The 7,855-nt window shown below is 35.5% G+C and overlaps 1 pseudogene; it reads right to left on the bottom strand.

Moving 5' to 3' along the window:
* Nucleotides 1-5,442: 5,442 nt before the first annotated feature.
* Nucleotides 5,443-6,314, bottom strand: LOC119540493 (annotated as a pseudogene).
* Between the last annotated feature and the right edge of the window lie 1,541 nt (nt 6,315-7,855).

Here is a 7,855-nt window from a genome sequence, read left to right as displayed (position 1 = left end):
TACAATGAACAGGACAGAACCTGACAATGAAGAATGACTCAGCCAAAATATGTCAATAGTGCTGAGTAGTGTTTTCCTATAGAATATCCCAAAGATGCACATTGTAATACTTTTTTATAAACAAATAAAATGAACCTGTCTTCTATGTCTTTTCTCAAGTTGCTGATAAAAATGCTTACCAGAAAAATTTAAGGACAAAACCCTGTGACAAAATGTTAGACAATTCTATCTCCTGATTGAGCTTTTCTATTAGGCAGTAGTCAGAGGGCACAGTCTGCAATCAGACCCCAATTTACTTAATTGTACTATTGTCATCCTGAATGTATTTCTTCTTGTTGTCAAGGATTTCTTAAAACATTTTGTCAAGTGTAGTCAAAGAAATAATGGTAGAAACTTCCCAAACTCAATTAAAGACATGAATATTCACATTCAAGAAGCCCAGCAAAGCTCAAACAGGATAAACTTGAAGAGAATCATATCCATACACACAGTAGTCAAACTGTTGAATGCCAAGGATAAAGAGAGAATTCTGAAAGCTGTAGGAGAAAAACAATGAATTATGTACAAGGGAGCCTCAATAAGACCAAGTGCACATTTCCTGTCATAAACCATGAAGGGATGAAACATTTTAAGTGCTGAAAGGAAACAATTGACAACTAAAAATTTTATATCCAGTGAGACTGTCTTTCAAAAATGAGGGTGAGATTAAGACATTCTGAGATAAACAAAAAATGAGGGAATTTTGTCTTCATTAGCATTGCTAAAGGGAGGTCTTCATACTGAAAGGAAAGGACACTAGATAGTGGTCTGAAGCAGTGTAAAGAAATAAAGACCTCTGGTAAAGGTAACCATATGGATAATTATAAATGCCAGTACTATTGTATTGTATCTTTTTGGTATAAAATTCCACTTTTTAACTTCTTACAGTTTCTAAAATGTAAATGCATAAAAATCAGTGATAAATTTATGGTTTTGGACATACAATGGATAAAGATATTTGTATCAATTACAACAAAAAGGTGAGGGGACAGAAGGGTATATGAGCAGTGTTTATATATTAAACTTAAGTTGTATCAAATCAATTGTGGCTGTTATAGATTTAGGATGTTAAATTTATGTCCTATAGTAACTACAAAGAAAATATACAGAATATATATACAGAAAGAAATGAGAAGGAACTCAAAATGGTACAACACAAAAATCAAGTTAATATGAAAGTATGCATTATAGAAGAATTGAGGGATAATAAATGTATAAGACTTACAAAGACCAAATAGCAAAATGGCAGAAGAAAGTCCTGCATTATTAGTAGTTACATTAAGTGTAAATGGATTAAGCCCTCCAGTCAACAGGCAGAGATTAGCAGAATTAACAAAAAGCATCACCCAACTATTTACTGTTTTCAAGAGCCTCACCTAAAATTCAAAGACACAAGTAGGTTGAAATGAAAGGATGAAAAAAATATACCAACAGAGACCTTGAGTAGCTATACCAATATGAAATAAAATGGACTTTAAGGCAAAAACTGTATTGAGGGACAAAAAGGTCATTATATAATGATAAAAGGGTAAATTTCACAAGAAGACATAAAAGTTATAAATATATATATATATATATATATATATATATATATATATAAATGTAATGACAGAGCCCAAAAGTATATGAAGCAAATATTGTCAAATTTGGAGGGAGAAATAGATGGCTCTACATTAATAGTAGGAACTTGAGTACACCACTTTCAATAGTGGATAGGACATGTAGACAGAAGGTCAATAAGGAAATCAGAAACTTGAACAATAGTATAAACTAACTAGACCTAACAGAAATATATAGAAAACTGTCTCAATAGCAGCAGAAAACACACTCTTCTCTAGTGACTGTGGATCATTTTCCAGGAGATAAAATATATAAGGTAACAAAATAAGTATCAATAAATTAAAAAAACATTGAAATTATCCAATGTATCTTCCCTGACCACAGTTGAATGATGCTAGAAATCAGTAATAGAGAGAGAACTGGAAAATTTACAAATATGTGGAAATCAAACACACTCCTGAGCAACCTCTGAGTCAAAGAAGATATCACCTATGTGAAATGGACAAATTCCTAGAAACAAATTACCTACACTGCCTGAAGAAGAAATACAGTATCTCAGCAGACAATCACAAGTAAAGAGACTGAATCAGCAATCAAAAACCTCCCAACAAAAAGCATCCAGACCAGAAGGCTTCACTGGTGAATTATATCAGGCATTCCAAGAAGAACGAACACCATTCCTGCTCACACTCTTCCAAAAAATTGAAGTGGAGGGAACACATCCTATCTTATTCTATGAGGCTATCATCACCTTAATACCAAAGCCAGAAAAAGATACCACAAGAAAAGAAAATTACAGACCAATATCCCTTATGAATGTAAATGCAAAAATTCTCATCATAATACTGGGAAGCCATATCCAACAGAATATTAAAAGAATTATTCACCATGACCAAATAGGATTTATTCCAGATAAAGAAGGGTGGTTCCTCATAAGAACATTAATTAGTATAATACACCACATAGGGAATAACACACAGATATCTTAATTGATGCAGAAAAGGAATTTGATAGAATCCAGTAGCCCTTCTTGATGAAAATGCTTCAAAAACTAAGAATAGAAGGAAACTTTCTCAACATGATAAGAGGCATATATGAAAAACCCACAGCTAACATCATAGTCAATGGTGAAACTCTGAAAGCTTTCTTTTTATGATCTGGTACAAGACAAGGATGCCCACTGTCACCACTGTAACTCAACAGCATACTGGAAGTTCTAGTCAGAGCAATTAGGCAAGAAAAAGAAAAAAAGGCATACAAATTTGAAAAGGAGAAGTAAAGCTTTCGTATTTAAAGATGACATGATCCTTATATAGAAAAAATACTGAAAAATCCACAACAAAGCTCAGATCATTAATAAATTCAGAAAAGTAACAAGGTAGATCAACACGCGATAATCGGTAGTGTCTCTGTATACTAGTAATGGACAATCTGAAAAGGAAATCAAGAAAAAAATTTCCATTTACATTAGCAACTAAAAGATCAACTATCTAGGAATAAATTTAACCAAGAATGTTAAAGACTTATACATGGAAAACTATAAAACATTGCAAAAGGTAATCAAAGAAGATCAAATAAATGGGAAGATATTCTTGTTCATGGATTGGAAGGCTAAATATTGTTAAGTGTCAATTCTACCCAAAGTGATTTCCAGATTCAACACAATCCTAGTAAAAATTTCAACAGCCTTCTTTGCATAAATGGAAAAATCAATCTTCAAATTTAAATGGAAGGGTAAGGGGTTCTGTATAGCCAAAAATCATCTCGAAAAAGGAGAATGAAGTTGGAAGACTCACACTCCCATATTTTAAAACTTAATACAAAGTTACAGTAATCAAAAACAGCATGGTACTAGCACAAGGAAAGACATATAGACCAATGGAATAAAATTGTGATTTCAGAAATAATCCTTCACATCTGTGGCCAATTGATTTTTTTTTAATTCTGAGAGATGGGATGATGTACTCATAAGACCAATTGATTTTGACAAAGGTGACAATTCCACCCAATGAAGAAAGAATAGTCTCTTCAACAAATGTGCTTGGAATGCTGGATATCCTTATGCAAAAGAATGAAAGCAATTCCCTACCTTATGTCATGTAAAAAATTAACTCAAATTGGATCAAATACCTAAAAATAAGAACCCAAACTATGAAATTCCTAGAAGAAAACAGGGGAGCATCTTTAGGACCTTGTGTTAGGCAATGATTTCTTAGACTTCATAACTGAATCACGAGCAACAAAAGACAAAATAGATAAAAAGGACTTCTTCAAAATTTAAAACTTATGTACATCAAAGTACTTCATCACCAAAGTAGAAAGACAACTTACAGAGTGGGAGAGACTATTTGGAGACCACATATCTGATAAAGGTTTACTATCCAGAAAATATACAGAAATTGTACAACTCAACAACCAAAAGATAAACAACCCAATTTAAAAATGGGCAAAAGACTTTAACAGACAATTCTCCAAAGAAGATATACAAGTGACCAATATGCATATGAAAAGATGCTCAACATCATTGGTTATTAGGAAATGCTAATCAAAACTACAATGAGATACCATTCCACACCCACTAGAATGGCTGATATTAAAAACATGGAAAATAACAAGAGGTGGAGAAGATGTGGAGAAATAGGAATATTTGTTCACTGTGGGAATGTAAAATAGTGCAGATACTGTGGATAATAGTTTGACAGAAACTGTTCCTCAGAAAATTAATTATAGGATTACCATACAATATAGTATCCCACTTCTATTATATACCCAAGAGAATGAAAGCAGGGACTCGAACAGATATTTGGACACTGATGATTATAATGGCATTACTCACGATTGCTAAAAGATGGAAGCAACCCAAGTGGGCATCAATCGATGAATGGATAAACGAAATGTGATAATATACATACAGTGGAATATTATTCAATCATAAAAAGGAATGAAGTTCTGATACATGTGACAACATGCATGAACCTTGAAGACATCATGTTGAGTGAAGTAAAACAGAAACAAAAGTCAGATACTGTATGATATCACTGATATGAAATTAGAATAAGCAACTTCATAGTGTCAGAAACTAGAATACAGGTTTCCAGGGGCTTGGGTGGATATAGGGAATGGGGAGTTAATGCTTAATTGATAAAGAATTTATGGTTAGGGTGATGAAAAATGTTTGGGAAAAGGATGGTGGTGATGTTAAACAACACTGAATTTTATCTTTGAATGTGGTTTAAAGGGTAAATTCAAGTTCTATATATGTTATTAAATTAAAAATTAAAAAATAAAAACACCATAGGATAGTATATCACAAAAGTGAATTCTAATGTAAACTATGAACTATAGTTAGTACAATTACAATAATATCCTTTTATCAATTGTAACCAAGTTACCAAGCAAATTCAAAGTTTTATTAATTAGGAAACCTATGTGTGTGGGGTAGGGTGGGGTGGGGAATATGGGAACTTTATTTTCTGCAAGATTTTTTGTAATCCTACAACTTCTCTCATTAAAAAAACAACAGGAAAAAATCTACTAATTACAAAATTTAGGATTCTATTTTGGTTAAGTTTAGAGCAAGAGCAGCATAATTAATTCCCTCTCTTCCACCAAGAACAAACTTTCATTTGTCCAGGGTCAAATATAACATTTTAAAATAAAATTTAAAAAGCTCCAAATCTGGACCATTTACTTATGGAAAAAGAAGTTTGACTTAAGGAAATTTCCTTTTTTTTTTTTTTTTTTTTTTTAGATCTGAAGTGATTTCAATTTTATTTCCTTCACTTCAAGCCAATCATGACATTTCACAGTGGTTTCTGGGGTGGGGGCAGAAGGAAGGCTGTGTTAAGAATCAGTGGGCTGTGGCCCAGGCAAACCAAGGTGGCGGAGGCACAGCAGACCTCCCTGGGGCAGTTGGAGAAGCACTGACTGCCCACGGCAGGTAGGTGACATTTTGAGAGCAAGAGAGCTGGTACTCAGTGTCCTCTGCAGCTTCCAGCTTGTGCAGCTCAATCAGGCCATCACTTGCAGTGGCAAGCCAGTTGGTGATCAGCTCAGCTGCCTTGGCAACACCCTCGGTAGAGATGATGGCTACTTTCTTCTGCTGCTCAGCCTTTTTCACCACAAATCTGGCCCTCTCTGCTTCCTGCTGAGCCACCTGTTTGGTTTCCAGTGCTTCTGTGAACTCTTTCCCAAAGGTCAGATGCATCAAGGACACATCATCCAGGATGAGCCCAAAGGTTGCCACTCTCTCCGTGAGGTCATCACTCACCTGTCTGAGACCAGTTCTCTCTGGGTGATCAGTTCTTCAGCATCAATTAGAGCCACCACTGATTTGAGGATCTCTGCAGTGATGGATGGCAACACATTCTCAGCGTAGTCCTCTCCAATGTTGGTGTAGATGCGGGGAAGCTGGCTACAACCTGCTGGAAAAGGATGGGTGGTGTGATGTCGACATTCTGTGAATCTTTGCTACCAGTGATGATGGGCACATTATGTGGTTGAGAGCTGCAGTCAAAGATAATTGTTTTCTATACTGAAGAGATGAAAAAGTGAGTCCCTTCCACTACTACAATGTCTTGGACTCCACAGAACCTGTCAAAGACGACAGCTCTGTGCCCAGCTTCCACATTATACAAAGTAGAGTACATCATGCCTCCTGCAATGACTAAGGCCAGGCCAAACTTGCCGATGGACTCAAACACTTTGAGGGCCATGACTCCTGCTGTTGGACCTTGTCTTTTTGTCCACTCTGTCCTGCTTCTACTCTGACCTCTACATGAATTCCTTCTTTCCTTTATTTTGATATCAACTCCTAATATTCCAAATTTGTCATTTCTAATTAAGTAACATTTTGTTCCAAATGGTGCAGTAACTCTTGAGCTTATGAAAACTTCTGAATAAAACAATGAACTTCAGAATTAGGTCCACTGGAAAAAGCTGGTTATATACATTTTGGGGAATTTACCTAGATCCCTGGATAGATAATACAATGGAAGTCATGATCATGCTAAATGTCAGATAAAGTGTCTAGAACTACATGATATATATTCGTTTATAAATGCATTTGAATGGTAATTTGTCTGACATGTAATACCCTAACATAAGCCTAAATTTATTCCCATCATTGCTGCTCAAGGCATACCTTCTTATAAATATGTCCACTGATGTGTTAGCCAGCCTCCCATGATGCTAATGATACTGCCTTCCTGATTTCACACCTTTGGTGTTGTCTCCTCCCACATGGAATATGGCTGACCTGTGTAATCAAAGGATACTGCAGAAATGGGGGTTTGTGACTTCTGCAGCTTCTGTCTTGCACCTTTTGGATCACTTGCTTTGGGGGAACCAGCTGCCATGCCATGATAACGCTCAAGGGGCCCTATGGAAAGGTTAATGTGGCAAGGAACTGAGGCCTCCTGCCAACAACCAACACTAACTTGCCAGGCAGGGCATCCCCAGCCCCGGCCAAGCTTTCAGATGACTGCAGCCCCAGCAGATATCTTAACTGCAGTATCATGAGAATGAGAGCCCATGAGCCATATCCACCCAGGTAAACCACTCCCCGATTCCTCACACACCAAAACTGTAAGTTGCTGTTTTGGTACTATTTGCTGTGCGGAAATAAATAATATGACTGGCCTAACTATTGAGGTTAGAATCTTAGACAGAAATGTTTTCTTTCTATTCAAATGGTTTAGGCATATTAAATTAAAGTTGGTCCCTGCCTCCAAGTTTGCATTTTACATAGGAAATGTCTCAGGTCAGCCAACAGTCTCCTAACTGCTTCAATCTGTTTCTCAGTAACGATAATAATTCCATTTACTAAGGTGTTATTATTGCTCAGAATTTCATTATGTTCTATGTGATGATGGATTTAAAAGAAAAATACTACTATTATGTGGTCCCTGTTTTCATGTTTTTCTAACCATTTTATCATGGATATTTCTATACAAGTCTTATAAACAGACACTGAATGCCTTCTTCATTCTTATGGGTCTTTCTTGACTTATAAATTACTTCATCTTTCTTTTTCTTGGGATAGGCCCAGGCCATGGTATGTACTATATATTAGAAAAATGGGGATGATTTTCTTTGTATTATATCCAGTAGAACATATGCAATACTTCTTAAATGTCCCATTGCTTTATAATTGTTCTAAAACAAAATAAAATACACACCAAAAACAGAACCCTATATCATAACAGCCTTGACCTCAAGTTTTAGAAATAATTAGCACTTGAGTCTATATTGTTAT

Source organism: Choloepus didactylus, chromosome 7, assembly GCF_015220235.1.
Source record: "Choloepus didactylus isolate mChoDid1 chromosome 7, mChoDid1.pri, whole genome shotgun sequence".
NCBI classification, from domain to species: domain Eukaryota; kingdom Metazoa; phylum Chordata; class Mammalia; order Pilosa; family Megalonychidae; genus Choloepus; species Choloepus didactylus.
Note: the sequence above shows the minus strand (reverse complement) of the source record. Positions and strands in the feature narration are given on the sequence as shown.